The sequence below is a fragment of the Pygocentrus nattereri genome, chromosome 13 (assembly GCF_015220715.1).
Source record: "Pygocentrus nattereri isolate fPygNat1 chromosome 13, fPygNat1.pri, whole genome shotgun sequence".
Taxonomy (NCBI): Eukaryota; Metazoa; Chordata; class Actinopteri; order Characiformes; family Serrasalmidae; genus Pygocentrus; species Pygocentrus nattereri.
This window is the reverse complement of record NC_051223.1, coordinates 27,825,532-27,833,249: the sequence shown is the minus strand read 5'-3', so window position 1 is coordinate 27,833,249 and position 7,718 is coordinate 27,825,532.

The window sequence follows — 7,718 nt, the reverse complement described above, 5'->3', positions numbered from 1 at the left end:
TGGTGGATGGATGTTTCCATGTGACAGGTGCAGGCACTTGCTAAGATGGTGGGCCTTGATTTGACACTGCTTTAAAACCACTTGTGACTCATCAGCATCAAAATCACACACAGAGATGATTGTAAACATGACTCACACTCTGCCCACTGATCTGACTGTCAAATATTCATCAAAGACCAGAATTTACCATATTAAAACTCTGGTATATCAGATCTATTTACCATTTTTTCATGATGTGATGTGTTTTAGGTCCTATATAACTTGTCTATTTTGCTTATTTGTTGGGTTGTGTACTACTTTGACCCCTTAGACCAGGGCTGTCCTGTTTTAGCCATAAAGGACCAGTGGGGCTGCAGGTTTCATTCAGGCTAAGCAAGATCATATTTGATTTTGCTTTAATCAAGTGACCTTTCTATGCCCTACTCACAGTTGCTCTTTTTGCAGCAGATGTTGTATCCAAACAGACAAGCTTTACAGAAAGCTGTCTATGCTGACACCATGCATGGTGAAGAGGATGGTTTGAGTGGACAAAGAATCTCCAAGGATCATAGAAGGGGAACTGCAGATATTTGTTAGGTCTTGGGAGGGTTTGTGAAGTTAATAAAACACTCTACATGTTGAAAAAAATGAATTGCATTCTACAATTTCTCATCATGTCAAATGCAGAGCATTGAACAGGTGTGCTCCCACCAGTTTGAAACAAAAACCTGCACCCACATTGACCCTTTACGGTAATATTGGATGTTCAGTTTCACACTCTTATAACATTTATATTACATTCATAATAGGTAACAATTTGTAGTTTTGATAATATATTTGAAGATTAATGACTGAATCATATGCATTAATAATAGGGTTAACATGGAAGGATTTGGTCTGCTTTGTTGATGTTAGGACTAAGAGATTTGTTGAGTACACCCCTCATACAACCTGTCCACTGTTGGCATCTCAGCAGTGGAACTCAGGAGTCTGTGGGTCATGTGGGAGCTCTGTTGGTGAGAGGACAGAGTGTGAACCCAGAGAACTGCAGGCAAGCACTGACCTCTCTTTCCCATGGGATCTCAGCACTTCGTCCTGTCTCATGGGCTGAAAAGTATTGACTTTATGTACAGAATCTTGTAGTTCTAACCAGTCTGAAGACAGCTGACAGACACTGCACAACATCAAAGACCTCAATACTTGACCAACAATAGCAACTAAACCTGTACTAGTGAGAGGCATCTCTTCCTCAGACAGGACAAGGGCAGCTGCAACTCCACTCTACATTTATGAGCCCCACCTGGCCCATTGACCCAGTAATCAGGAATAGTCCAGTGTCAGCAATGTGCGGGTGGCATTAATTCTCTCCATACATCCCAACCCTTTAGAGAGAGACCCATATGTATGATATACAGTTCCTCTGTGTCTTCACTCAAAAATGCATTATTTTTAGTCCTTCAGGCTAAGTACATGCTAAACATTCTAAACAAACTACAACAATGAATGTCACTGTGCTTATCATTCAATTACATGGCAGAAAGTCTAATATACATTATATTGTCAAAAGTATTCACTTGTCTGCCTTCACACGCATATGAACTTGAGTGACATCCCATTCTTAATCCATAGGGTTTAATTTGATGTCAGCCTATACTTTGCAGCTATAACAGCTTCAGCACTTCTGGGAAAGCTTTCCACAAGGTTTAGGAGTGTATTTATGGGAATTTTTGACCATTCTTACAGAAGTGCCTTTGTGAGGTCAGACACTGATGTTGGACGAGAAGGCCTGGCTCGCAGTCTCCGCTCTAATTCAGCCCAAAGATGTTCTATCGGGTTGAGGTCAGGATTCTGGTCTTTATGGACCTTGCTTTGTGCACTGGTGTGCAGTCATGTTGGAACAGAAAGGTGCCATCCCAAAACTGTTCCCACAAAGTTGGGAGCATGAAATTGTCCAAAATCTCTTGGTCTGCTGAAGCATTAAGAATTCCTTTCACTGGAACTAAGGGGCCGAACCCAACTCCTGAAAAACAACCCCACACCATAATGTCCCCTCTTTACACTTGGCACAATGCAGTCAGCCAAGTACTGTTCTCCTGGCATCTGCCAAACCCAGACCTGTCCATCAGATTTCCAGACATAAGACGCTCTAGGGTCCAGTGATGGCGCTTTACATCACTGCAATCAACACTTTGCATTGCGCTTGGTGATGTAAGGCTTGGATGCAGCTGCTCGGCCATGGAAATCTGAAGGCCACATGAACTTTTGGAGGTCTGTAGTGATTGACTGCAGAAAGTTGGTGACCTCTGTGCACTATGCGCCTCAGCATCCGCTGACCCCACTCTGTCATTTTATGTGGCCTACCACCTCATGGCTGAGTTGCTGTCATTCACAATCACTTCCAGTTTGATATAATACCACTGACAGTTGACTGTGGAATATTTAGTAGCGAGGAAATTACATGACTGGACTGCACAAGTGGCATCCTATCACAGAACCATCCTGGAATTCACTGAGATCCTAAAAGAGCGACCCATTCTTTCACTAATGTTTGTAGAAGCAGTCTCCACGCCTAGGTGCTTGGCTTTATACACCTGTGACCATGGAATTGATTGGAACACTTGAATTCAATGATTTGGAAGGGTGAGTGAATACTTTTGGCAATATAGTGTATATTTGTATGCAACCCTATGAAACACTAGTCAAATGAGATGTTTTGTTTATTTTATCTGTGAAAATAAAACATTCTCTACAGCGAACACAATTCTAGGAAGAGCCCCAGGAGACTTCCTAATCATTTTTGTTGGGGGTGGAGTTGATTTCCCTGACAGTGAAGTTTTCACAGGTATAAACACCCAAATGAAGTGAACAGCAACCACCTCCTTTCAATCCTTTGACATTTGCTCATATGTGCAAGTTTCAGCATAAGCCCCTCCTGTGTTCTAAAACAACATCCTAGCAGACCACATATATTAAGATCCAACAGCAACAAGGCACATTCATGAATCTGTAAGCGTTGTTCATGGACCTTTGGGAAGATGCATAGATGCTTACAAATTCTAGCTCATTAGAAACATGATACACATTTCCCTAGGAGGATATAAGGCAATTGTTTATTTTTGCAAATGTTTGCCCCATGGTGCATTCTCCCGTCAGCTCTATAGCATTAATCTCACAAATTTATGTATTCATTTCTGCCAACACGTCTCCCTGTAAATCTCTCTTTTTATGAAGATTAAATAGTGGAGCCTTCAAACTTCAAAACTGAGACATAGACACATGATGTAAAGGAACATTTGATGACAAGTCTTCAATCACCCACTATTTCAACCCACCAAAGCAAATATATGTACACATATTTCCTCATATCCAAAATAAAGGAGCCATGAATGGCAGTATATTTAATGTCTTAGCATTGAAATGGCAAATATCTCATATAGATAAAATATATATGTATTTTCTCATATCCAGAACATATGTGCAATATGTTAATATATGTGATGTCTTAATGTTGAAATTCAAAATATCCCATATGGAAGAACAATATATGTACATATATTTCTTACTGTCCAAAATTTCTGCATAATATATGTTACTAAATGTGATGCCTTAATACTAAAAATTCAAACAAGAAAAATACCTGTTCATATATCTCATCATATACAAAATATATGTGCAACATAGGGCAATATATATAGAACCCCTCTGATGACATCCTATATAAATAAATATAATGTGTGGCTATGACCAAGTAAGGCATGGAAACAAGATAATTAAGTCATGACCAAAACTTAGCAAGGCATGGGATTGAGATCCTAATGTGTGGCCACATATGTAAAGCATGATTACGCCTTACTTTGTAAGCATGATCATGCCCGACTAATGCCTATGCCTAGCCATGCCTAACTAAGTCGTGGCCATGCATTAAGATCTTGTTCCCATGTGTTAATAAGGTGTGGCCATGCATTATTTTTATTCATATGAGATGTCACCAGCAGGGCTCAATAAATATGTGAATAGTTCATTTACAAAAAATCATAAAGGCCCTTCTTTAAAAAATACAGCACATTCTGAACATTAAATATATTTAATCACAAAAGTCCTCATTGTTCATTGGCAAAGCGCTGCAAGTTCACGTTTTAAAGCAGAAACAGTCAAATGGCAAATGTTCTCCAGCAGAACCCAATCAGACAATCAGCGTGCAGTATTCGGGTCAGGTGACACAACACTGTCATGAACTGTTTTAGATGACTCCTTCTCCTTACAAAGTGCATAACGTAGGTCTTAAAGTAATGAATACTGCATCTAAGCAGTGGATATTGTGTCTAACAAAGAATCATTCTGTATTCAGACACAATTCAGCCACAAACTGGACAGAACTGTAAGTCTACATTTCATAATTCACATAGTATGTGCTATGCACTATATAGGGAGCAGTGAGCCATTTGAGATTCAGGATTTTCAGAGACATGATCTTATAGATGTTTAATTTTGCCCATTAATGTGTTTTTTGGTTGCAATTTTTAACACTTTATCTACTTGTTTAATGTAAATAAATATTGCACTTAAAAGAAACCTGTCTATTACATGGCTTTGTTCAACACTGAAACATGACATGACCATTGAAGTTTTCTGCTTTTGCTAAAAAAAAAAAAATTTCAGTAAAACAGAAAAATAAGTAAACTTTAATTCTGTAAGTTACCTGTATTTTGTAAAATTATTTTTTCACCATCAAAACCCAACAGCAGTTTGTTTCATATTACCTGGATTAAAGGATTAACTGTCATGTGATGTCTTAGCACTGAAAGTCCACCTCTGATATAGAAAAAATGTACATATGCATATATTTTCTCAAATAAACCAGCCATTAGGGGTGTACTTCTGGTGCCGGTCCCAAGCCCGGATAAATGGTGAGGGTTGCGTCAGGAAGGGCATCCGGCGTAAAACTTGTGCCAAAACTATCATGCGGATCACAAATATGATTGCCATACCGGATCAGTCGAGGCCCGGGTTAACAACGACCGCCCCCGGGGCTGTTGATCAGCAGGGTGCCGGTGGAAATTGGACTACTGTAGGTCGAAGACCATCAAAGAGGAGAGGAGAAAGGTGGGTTAGAAGACAGTGAGAGAGAAGGAAAGGCAGGAGTGTGGAGGTTAGAGTAGGGACTCTGAACATAGGGACAATGACTGGTAAAGGCAGAGAGCTTGCAGACATGATGGAGAGAAGGAAGGTTGATATTCTGTGTGTCCAGGAGACCAGATGGAAAGGAAGCAAGGCCAGGAACATTGGAGGTGGATTCAAACTGTTCTATCATGGTGTAGAGAGGAAGAGAAATGGAGTAGGGATAATCCTAAAGGAACAGCTTGTGAAAAGTGTTGTGGATGTAAAGAGAGTGTCAGGCAGGATCATGAGCCTGAAGTTGGAGGTTGATGATGTAATTTTGAATGTGGTCAGTTCATATGCACCACAGGTTGGTTGTCAGTTAGAGGAGAAAGTGGAATTTTGGAGTAAGATGGATGAAGTGGTAGATGGTGTCCCTAGAGAGGAGAGATTAGTGATTGGTGCAGACTTCAATGGACATGTTTTTGCAAAGAGAATGCCTGAGGACTGAGAAACTACAGCTAAGGTGGTGAGAGAAACTGGCAAAAATGTGTTGGGTGTTTCGTCTGGTCAGAGGAAAGAAGACAAGGAAAGCTGGTGGTGGAATGAGGAAGTCCAGGAGAGTATTCAGAAGAAGAAGGCAGCTAAGAAAAAGTGGGATAACCAGAGAGATGAAGGAAGTAGGCAGGAGTACTGTGAGGCTAGTCGCATAGCGAAAAGAATGGTGGCAAAGGCAAAGGCTCAGGCCTATGATGAGCTGTATGAGAGGCTGGACAGTGAAGAAGGAGTAAAGGACTTGTATAGTTTGGCTAAACAGAGAGATAGAGCTGGAAAGGATGTACAGCAGGTTAGGCTGATAAAGGATAGAGAGGGAAATGTACTAGTGAGTGAACAGAGAGTGTTGAGTAGATGGAAGGAGTACTTTGAAGAACTAATGAATGAGGAAAATGAGAGAGAGAGGAGGACAACGGAGGGAGAGATAGTGGATCAGGAAGTGCAGAGAATTAGTAATCTGGAAGTGAGGGCAGCTTTAAAAAGGATGACATACCTGTGGAGGTATGGAGATGTTTAGGAAAGAAGGCAGTGGACTTTTTAACCAGGTTGTTTAACAAAATCCTGGAGAGTGAGAGGATGCCTGATGAGTGGAGAAGCAGTGTACTGGTGCCCATTTTTAAGAACAAGGGTGATGTGCAGAGCTGCAGTAACTACAGAGGTATAAAGTTGATGAGCCACACCATGAAGGTATGGGAAAGAGTTGTTGAAGCAAGGCTAAGGCGAGAGGTCCAGATCAATGAGCAGCAGTTTGGTTTCATGCCCAGAAAGAGCACCACAGATCTAATTTTTGCGTTGAGAGTGTTGGTAGAGAAGTACAGAGAAGGTCAGAAGGAGCTGCATTGTGTCTTTGTGGATCTAGAGAAGGCATATGATAGGGTGCCAAGAGAGGAACTGTGGTACTGTATGAGGAAGTCAGGTGTAGCTAAAAAGTATGTTAGGGTGGTGCAGGACATGTATGAGGATAGTGAGACAGTGGTGCAGTTGGAGTGACAAATGGTTTCAAGGTGAAGGTAGGGTTACATCAGGGATCAGCTTTGAGCCCCTTCTTGTTTGCAATGGTGATGGAAAGGTTGACAGATGAGGTCAGGCAGGAGGCTCCATGGACCATGATGCTTGCAGATGACATTGTAATTTGTGGTGAGAGTAGAGAGCAGGTGGAAGAGAATCTGGAGAGGATAGGAATGAAGTTCAGTAGAGACAAGACGGAATACATGTGTGTGAATGAGAGGGAGGCAGGTGGAAATGTCAAGATGCAAGGAGTAGAGGTCGTAAAGGTGGATGACTTCAAATATCTTGGGTCAACCATCCAGAGCAATGGACAGTGCAAAAAAGAGGTGAGGAAGAGGGTGCAGGCAGGATGGAGTGGGTGGAGACGCATTAGGGCTGATGTGTGACAGAAGGATAGCAGCAAGAGTGAAAGGGAAGGTTTACAAGACAGTAGTGCGTCCTGCTATGATGTATGGTTTGGAGACTGTGGCTCTGTCTAAAAGACAGGAGGCTGAGCTGGAGGTGGCGGAGATGAAGATGCTTAGATTTTCATTGGGAGTGACAAGGCTGGACAAGATTAGAAATGAGCAGATCAGAGGGACAGTGAAGGTGGAGCAGTTTGGAGATAAAGCCAGAGAGACCAGGTTGAGATGGTTTGGACATGTGTTGAGGAGGAATAGTGGATATATTGGGCAAAGAATGTTGGAGATGGAGCTGCTGGGTAGAAGGAGAAGAGGTAGACCTCAGAGAAGGTTTATGGATATAGTGAAGGTGGACATAGAGATGGTGGGTGTAAAAGTAGAGGAGGCAGTAGATAGGGCAAGATGGAGGCAGATGATCCGCTGTGGCGACCCCTAAAGGGAGCAGCCAAAAGAAGAAGAAGATATATTTTCTCAAATGCAAAATATACATATGTATGTTTTTTCCAACAAAACTGTATCTTTGACACTCACATTTACAAAGCACTGGTCATGCAGCAAGAACAATGATGCATGCCTATATCAAGAATTTCCCCCACTATCTCCTCTCTTAGCATCAAGTTATGGATTATGTAAGTATGCTGTACACAGCATTTGCCAGGGCTACATAGTTAGCCATAT